The sequence below is a fragment of the Scomber japonicus genome, chromosome 12 (genome assembly GCF_027409825.1).
Source record: "Scomber japonicus isolate fScoJap1 chromosome 12, fScoJap1.pri, whole genome shotgun sequence".
Taxonomy (NCBI): Eukaryota; Metazoa; Chordata; class Actinopteri; order Scombriformes; family Scombridae; genus Scomber; species Scomber japonicus.
The window spans coordinates 3,438,354-3,447,437 of record NC_070589.1 but is presented as its reverse complement, the minus strand read 5'-3'; positions in this window follow the sequence as shown (position 1 = coordinate 3,447,437).

The window sequence follows — 9,084 nt, the reverse complement described above, 5'->3', positions numbered from 1 at the left end:
AAAGAAAGGAAGACAAAAACAATGTGTGTACAAAATAGCATGGCTGCCTCTGAAAGCTCCAAATCATGTCTGTGTGACAGTGCACTGGTCGCCCTGGCAGACTGCTTCAGTCCTAATGGTCATTACAGCTCTATCAATGTGACTGCAGGCATATTGAAGCTGAGTAAATCAGATGTTCCGGGGTCGACCTCTGCTGCCCTGACCTTCACCTGCCTCTCTGACCACATGCTTTAAATCTGCCTCTGCACCCATTCACCATGCTGGTCCAAAGTCCACAAGAAAGGCCAGCATGCCCATTCACAATGCAGGACCATGGGCCATGAGAAAGGACAGCGCTCTTTGAAGGAGCTGGAGCTAATGGCACAGCAAGCACTAAAATCACAAATACTGCCATTCAGTGAGTGCAGCCTGAGAATGTGAGAAAAACACACAATGGATTTAAAGAAACACATAGCAACACCTCCTTAATTACAATGTAGACTTAACATGTTGTGACTGATGCCTTCCCTCAGTCACATGTGATCTATTGATTTGTAGTCAACAGGGATCATTATCCTTGTTTATCCTGGTTTTTGAGTAACTGGGGAAAAATATGAACCACATCCCATCTAATAACTATGATCTAACAGGGTCTGCTGATTGACAGAAATAATGTACACTAGTTTACAACACACAGTGACTATGGGTTCATCTGAAGAGCTGCAAGATGATATTAGCAAAATTATATAAATGGTGTTTTTCTATGTTTGCTTTTTTGTGCAATGCAGAATGATGAAGGGTCAGACAAGGTTGAGAAATATAAGTTTCATTTCTACAGCAATTGTTTTTTTATCATACTGATATAGACATAAACTAGCTCAGATAGCTTTGCCCACCAGCAGACTAGATCATTGTCACTTCAGCAGTGCATAGATCACAACTGGTTCACATGTGGTCTTCTATTGTCAGAACACCAGCAGTGCCTGACAAAAATACAGTCCTTCCATATATGGCATAACAACACAACACAGTGTCTTCCAGCCAGACGCCACATTGGCCAATCACATACATGCAGTGCACATTCCTGGTGGATGATTGGCTTCTGATATTAAATGCATTAATCTGTACCTCCAACTCCACTTCCTGGATCATATTTCATCATCTCACCAGTACATCAACAACAACACATCCCGACCATTGTAGACCCATCCACTGTAGACCCATCCACTGTAGACCCATCCACTGTAGACACATCCACTGTAGACCCATCCACTATAGAGCCATCCACTGTAGACCCATCCACTATAGAGCCATCCACTGTAGACCCATCCACTATAGAGCCATCCACTGTAGACCCATCCACTATAGAGCCATCCACTATAGACCCATCCACTGTAGACCCATCCACTGTAGACCCATCCACTAGAGCCATTCGCTGTAGACCCATCCACTGTAGACCCATCCACTGTAGACACATCCACTGTAGACACATCCACTGTAGACCCATCCACTATAGAGCCATCCACTGTAGACCCATCCACTATAGAGCCATCCACTATAGACCCATCCACTGTAGACCCATCCACTATAGAGCCATCCACTGTACACCCATCCACTGTACACCCATCCACTATAGACCCATCCACTGTAGACCCATCCACTATAGACCCATCCACTGTAGACCCATCCACTGTAGACCCATCCACTATAGACCCATCCGTAGACCCATCCACTGTAGACCCATCCATTGTAGACCCATCCACTGTATTGCTGCACTGCCAGTTTAGGTCTTAGTGTGCCAATTCTCAGCTGCACTCGACCCAAATTGGATGACTTTCCCAGCCAAGTCAGACAGTCTGTGGAAGAGTCAGCAATTGTGAAGTATATTGAAAACAGCTGAGGTCAATCAGCTGAAACAAATGCAACTTCAGTGTTCTGCCTGAACGCACCTGAACTCTCCATAACTTTAAGTATGTGAAACCATCTTTGTTTGCCTCATTAAGAACACTGATAAATGTGTCCAGTACTAAATATGTCCACTACTATCACTTCATGGCATGTAAGCAAAAATAAATCACATTTGAGTGGGGCATTGTACACAGGCAGCAGAATTCTGGTAAATGATGAAATGAATCCAAAAATTCATTACAGGTCCTTCAGGTTCACAATAGTCATTATTTAAGTTTTCAGTGGTGCAAAATCATTAGTGAGAAAACTGTAATACTCCTCTTCCTTCATATTATTATAATTATTAGCTATTTGACCAACCAAATGTAAAGCATTGTGGCTCTTTCTGTGAAGATCTTGTAATTTCTATGTAAAACCATAAGGAACATTAACATAAAATACACCTACATGAAGACAGCAATGTTAAGCATAATTTATATGTATTCCATGTCTGAAAATAGCTTTTGACCTGTGCTTTTCCTGTTATAACTGACACAAACCAGTTTATACTGAGAGTCCAAACACATTTAAAGACTCAAGTGTTTCATTGTTCCAAGCAGCCACACTCAGACACACAGCGTCATGAAGAGGGATGAGATGCAGTGAATCGTTTAAATGGCAAAATTAAACATCACATCATCTGTGTTTTATGAAAAAAAAGTCTACACAGTGAAAAACTTCATCAATAGATATGCCTGTTGATGTTGAATGGTGTAAATGTGTCCAATCCAGACTCAGAGCAGATTATATTTTTGTTAATAAATCAGGCAGATGTATTTTGTAGAACCTGGGTTTAAGAATCCAATATTTAGTTTGAAGGATATTAAAAGATCAATACTGACACTGCAAATCAAAAGCTAGTCTAATTATCAAAGCGTCAGCGTAAAATCAACCTCATCTTTTATTTGTCTATTCTGCCTGTCAGCGTAGGCACCTCACAGTGTTTTCCTTGTGATTGTGATGAAGTGAGAGAAGAGCAAACATCACGGCTGGATTTCCTCCTGAAGCTCCTGATGAGGAAGCTGAGATTCTCTCTGACCTGACCAGCTGAGTTAAGACTGCAATAATCTGCAGGCCTGATATTGACTTTGTGATAATTGGTCTGTGGGTTTAATGAGCTTAACCGTCATGACTAGCACAGATAAGTCTGAGGGGAGGGGAGTGTTTAAGCACCCCCCCCCACCACCACCACCACCACCACCACCCCTCACCCCCCACCCTCCCCCTCTCTGTCAATATGGAAGCTCACACCACAGACAGAGTTATCAGATGCACAGAAGCCAGTCCATTCATCCGAGCAGATTATGACGTTGTTGGTGAAAAGCGTCTTGAATGACAGATGTGAAAATAATATCATTTTTTTCTCACATTTTCATTGGTAAGAAATTACTGAGCAACATATTATAATGATGCAAGTTATTATTTTGAAATGATGAAAAATAAAGACAAGGCATACGTGACTGTTCAGTGAAGACATTCAACTTCAGTTAAAAATGTCATTAACTGGACTAAACATTGTTTTATGACGGTCCTGTAAAAAGCAGGTGACGGTTCATTTCAATAAACTAATAATAGTTAAAGAACCAAGAATACACATGAACAAGGAATTATAATTCAGAAACAGACAGGTGGATTTTTTTTTCCATTCTGAGACTCTTCTGCTTTACTTAACCATTACACACTGCTCAGGTCAAATTTGAACAGTATTATACCCTGAAATAAGATGACTTTTCCTAAAGTGTCCCAAAATGCACAAAAATGAAAATATTTTAAAATGCTATACTTTTGTGTAGATACTACAAATATTGACCTATCATATTTGAGCCGTATCTATTCACGTCTTTATGTTAAATGAATAGTTCATAGTTTGAATAAGATAGTAGTTTTTATGATGTAGCAGTGAAGACTGATGGCTCTAATGGTTCTACAATAAACCCCACACTTCCATAAAGTTCTGCTCATTTTACCTTTACATTAAATACATTTCCATCATTATTGCTATGTTATATTTTCATGTCTTAGGTTAAATAGGACATGATATTGTGTGATAGGAGCTGTTTGATATTGTAAAAGCTAAAAAATACACTCTCTCTGCTCTCTGAAACATGAATCAAGGTTTAATCACATTTATTGATCAGTCAGATTGATTATTGATGCTTTCTAAACACATCTGTGGTTCAGAATTTGATATAGACACTTTTTATGAGGAGATTCTTAGACCGGGTCAAAACTGACCTGGAACATACTGTGAGGGTTTAGAATATGAACACTATGTGAGGGTTAAAAAGTCTTATTGTTGTCCAGTTCAGTCTTGTTCATTATGTCTTATGATAAAGTCACATTTTTTTATTCTCTTTAAAACTCACAAACACATTATGAAAAGTGTTTGCTTAAATTGAATTGATTTGGTCCTGTTTGAGTCATCAAAGTGCCTCCCTACTCATCCACACACACTGAAAGAACTATCAATAGCTCAGCGTATGTCCAACCATCTATCACTGTGTCCATGCAGCCTGTGTTTTAGGGTTAGGGTTGCATATGTGTGCTCAGTCCTGCAGTCAAGTAGAAGTCAACAGGTCTGACAGCGAGCGTGCTGGAGGGCTACCGGCCTTCAGGCACTCACACTCTGAAAGATAGAATGTGACCCCCATGGGCCTGCCGCCCACCACTTACCCCTCCCCCTCCCTTCCTTCACACCACCACCACCAGTTTGGGGGTATCCTCATACTGCCCCAGTCCACACAATCACACGCTCATCCACCATGACCCCACAATGAGGTCCCAGGCCACCTCCAGCCAGGCCCTAACCTTTTCTTCCCTTTCCTCAGCCTCCCTCTCTGACCCTCCCACCCCTCTCCTCAGCATAGACCAGGAGAGTTGGAGCTCATAGATCACTGCTGACACATCAGTAATTGAGCTGGAATAGATAAGGGCCCGTGGTCCAGGCCCTGAGGTCCTGACACTACTGAAAAGCCAAGAACAAACACTGTGTCACAGTGTGGCTGTGCTGCGTCTGCTCTCCCTCTTACTCTGTTCCTCAGTCACTCTTACAACCCTGCAGGGATTGAACCAAGGTCATCTCCTCATGGTGCTATTCCTCTGAGACACTATATCTGCTTGTAGTCAACTCAAAATTACACCAATTCATTATTTATATTTAGATCCATCTGTTGTGATGTCATTGTTTTTGACACCAGTGAAACCCTGTATTGTTCCTTTTTCATGCTTAAATGTAACTGTGAGAGAACACAGTTTTTTGATGAAATGCATATGTATAAGTCATATTTTAGTTGTTTGATTATTGTTACTTTTAGTCTTTTGAAAATGCTGTTTTGCTGTGTATTTGTCTTCAAGCTGTCTCCATCTTTGATGTATATAATAACCAGTGGGGTTTTTTCTGTAGTGTTGGAATGGAATCAAGTACATATTTGTGGCATTTGTACTAAAGTATTTATATTATTGCTACTTTATACATTATGCTATTGTACAAGCTCTACCTCAAACAGCTACCACAGCAACTTACACATACATGCATTTGTAATGATAATCCAATATGACGTATAATAGTATAATACTTACATGAGGCATTTTACTGCATTATGAATTTTCAGTAATAACAGTACTTCAGTGCCATTTTGCATTCATGTACATAGATTTTCTTCATTTCATGTATACTCTCTTTTGTTTGCACCTATATGTACACCTTAAAAGTATTTAGTGGGATATTGGCACATCATGTGACTGTCAGGTGACCATGGGCTTCTGTGTATTTAAGATGATGATGTTCTAGTGGATTTTTAGTCTGAAGAAGGTCATTGTACTTGAAATGTCATGCTGGTGATATCCTACTAAATACCTACACTGGGTGCTGCAATATTTGTTTCTTATTTGTTATTTGGTCCAGCACCTTCTGAATGTGTGTGTCCACCACAAACCTTTGTTGTTAGTACTTTTAGGACATTTTGCTACTTTTGCATTGACATGTAAGCTAAAAGTGACTAACCATTAAAACATGAAGAAACATAAGCTAAATGACATCTAGAGAAAGACAGTCTACATTCATCCGGTAACATTGCTGTTATCATAATCATGTTACGTTAACTTAGCTGCAGCTGTACTTTTAACATGTTATCACCACTGTTTGAACATGTTTTCCCATCAGTGTTTAAGCTTCAGAAGCCACTGAGCCTAAAAGAGAATCAGGGTTTAAAAAAAAAAAAGAACACGTTGTTAGCAGGACATACAAGCGTGATAAATTTCCGTTCGTCTTTTGTCAGTGAATACGTCTGGGCCCATATGCTGGACTACAAAGCTACGTGAAAGCAGCGTTTAAAAAGCCAGGCCTACCACATTAAAGCCTATAACAATCTCTGTTCATGGTAAGTTATCACTCTCAATTAATCACCCCCCACAATGGGATTTCTGATGTGTTCAAGCCCCTTGAAAGCTGCAGGTCAGGCTGAGGGCAGACTGATTCTCAGTTCCCTATTCTCTATCCCCTCGCTCCCCTTTCACTTTATCACATCTCTCAGCCGCTGCCAACTGAAGTGCCTTTACATTTTTCTTATTTCTGACGCTCTCTGAAAGAATGAGAGAGTCAAGCATCACACAGTCCAAAACAAACACAGAGAGATAGATGTAGGTGTGGATATGTGGGGCTTTATGTGAAGCAAGGGCCTCTGTAGTCTGAGTAGCTGACTGACTGACTGACTGGCTGACTGGCTGGCTGAGAGCCTTTCTGCCTGATTAAAAACCCTCCCTGGTCATTCCTCTGGGGCTGTGTTAGCCTATGAATGGTATTGTATTGTTAGGGCTCTCCCCATTTCTGCACTGCTGAATGGGTTTAACCACTGGTTTAGATTCAGTTACACGGTTTTGGTTGAAAGTGTCCCCCTCCCACCGCTTTGGACTCCATGGTTCCCTTGGCTGACCTGTTTAGAAGCTGCGGTGGAAATGTCATGTCGCCCCTCCCATGGGCTGGACCCGACATTTACTTTGATAGGTAACAAAAAAATGACTTGGGATGGGATTAAACCCATGGCTCTTTTTTACCACAATGAACTGGCGATTTATGGTGGAACGTAACAGTGTGGTGATGGAGGACTTTGGAGTGGAGGATGTGGTGATTCACTTCTTTACAAATATGGGACAAGCGTTACACTGCATTATGGGAAGTTAAATATTCAAGAAAGCTTTTTGTGGTGAAAAATAAACAAATAAATGTTGTAACATTTTAGACATTTTATTAAGAATAAGTACACTGTCACACATGAAGTTGGAGTCAAATCTTTTTTACCTCTTTCCATGAAATGATTGTGACAATGTGATTCATTTTTAATACATAAAGTTTATATCTTCTCAAAACTTTATTAATCAATCTCTTCCAAACATATCACAATGAACATTTAAATAGGAATAAACAGAGGATTGTGTCTGAAAACTAAATGATTTAACTTTATGGGCGGCAGTGTGTGTGTATATATATATATATTTATATATATGAAATACTTTAAAAAGTATTTAAGTTTAAGAAGTCATGTTATTATTTCCTCAAAACAAGAGAAAAATCTTCCACAGCTTGTTTAAAGCCATTTCAAGAAATAAATGGCTGCAGCTTTGATTTGTGTAAGAAAATTAGAGGACATGAATATTAGGGATTTGCAGTGTAAGTTAAACTACAATATGCAGCATTTAGAGATTGCACACTATATCATATTAACAAAGAAAACTACATTTAAATCTGCAAACAAGAAATACTTGAATGAGAACAACTAAAATATTTCAGTGTGTGTGTGTGTGTTGCGATGTGTGAACTCCACTATAATGTACTGAGTACTGTTGTTATAACATTGTAATGCACAAATGTCTATGAACCATTCTGAAATAACCAGGAGCTTTAATTCAACAAGTTTGTTCATATGATTCATTCACAGGAAAAATGAAACAGTATGTTTGTCAGGGGTACAGCACAATGCAGTCCATACATTCATTGCATTCAATGTTTTCAGCCTAACTGGAAGGGGAAAATATTGTTAATTAACCAGAAAGGAAGAACATTTTAAACTACACAGTCGCCCATAAAGTAGGAATAATTTTGTTTTCAGACACATTCCTCTTTTTATTTTCTATTCATACACATCAGTAATCACCTTTGACCAGGTGCAATGAGATTGATCAATACAATTTTGAGAAGATATACACTTTATGTATCAAGAATAAATCACATTTTCACAATCATTTCATGAGAAGAAGTAAAAAATATTTTATTCCAACTTTATGGGCGACCATGTATATCATTTTGGCCTCAGTGACAGCACACCCTACACACACTACACACACTACACACTTACTATACAAGCTGATGCTGAGTTCATATTGCTTTACTGTTTGAACTCCATCAAACTGCACAAAGATGAATCTGATGATGATGATGATGATGATGATGATGATGATGATGATGATGATGATGATGATGGAGTGCTTTCTCCCCCACTACATGACACAAAATAGATGCAGAAGTTCTGTTGATCATGAGGATTTCTGTGCCTAATCATGATCATGTTGTTTAACACTATGGTCCACAGAAGATTCCCATGACAACCTCTCATCTTTTGTGTATAAAATAAATGTATAAATGCCCAGAATCCTGAGAAATATGTATTTATATTATAAATTATATTATTTAATATATATTTATATTCATTATCCTAACATAAAAGTTCTTGTCCTGTCACTGTCTAAGAGTTTATGTAAGGTTGAGTGTTAGTTGATTATTAATACATTATTTCATTAATTCAATTCTTTGCTATCAACATGCACAATGCAAAAGAAAGACATTGCAGACAAAGACATTTCTCTGTAAAATCTAAATACTATGTACAATAAATAATAAATAAAAATAAATGAAAGGGACATTTTAAACAAAGTATTTACACAGTGCAGCTATAAACATGACTGTGACAGTGCAATGTAGAACAACATAGTCGCCAGTGACAGGTTGAAAGTGATAATTCATATCAATATTAAAAAGATAAAAAGGATAGAATGATAACAGGCAACAAGATGTGGTGCTGCTCCCTCTTCACATATTACTCTCAATGAGGAAAATGAATGATTTATTGCAGTTGTATTAGGCAATGAGTCTTCTGTTGCACGTCC